Genomic DNA, 426 nt, shown 5'->3' with positions numbered 1-426 from the left:
TGCATGAAGGTTTGACAGGAAGTATGTTACTACTTAGCCTGGTTACATGCGGTTAATAATAGTGATAGCAGCCATAAATACACAACTTTGCAAATGGCATAGTCAAAAAAGAGAAGGGAATAGAGTGAGAGGTGTATGTCTGTGATGGCAGGGTTTTAAGTCTGATTTTCAGCCCTTTAAAAAAAGTCTTGTATTCCTTTTTTTGTTCAAATGGCATAGTCAAAAAAGAGAAGGGAATGGAGAGGTGTATGTCTGTGGTGGCAGGGTTTTAAGTCTGAGTTTTCAGCCCTTTAAAAAAAGGTCTTGTATTCCTTTTTTTGTTGTTGTTGAGAATTCAAAATGACATCTTTTTCAATTACACTAAATCCACTTTTCAGTTGAAACTTGTAATTGTTTATATATTAGGGGGGAGGTCATAAGTAATTC

Source organism: Calidris pugnax, unplaced genomic scaffold (assembly GCF_001431845.1).
Source record: "Calidris pugnax isolate Ruff unplaced genomic scaffold, ASM143184v1 scaffold26, whole genome shotgun sequence".
Taxonomy (NCBI): Eukaryota; Metazoa; Chordata; class Aves; order Charadriiformes; family Scolopacidae; genus Calidris; species Calidris pugnax.
Note: the sequence above shows the minus strand (reverse complement) of the source record.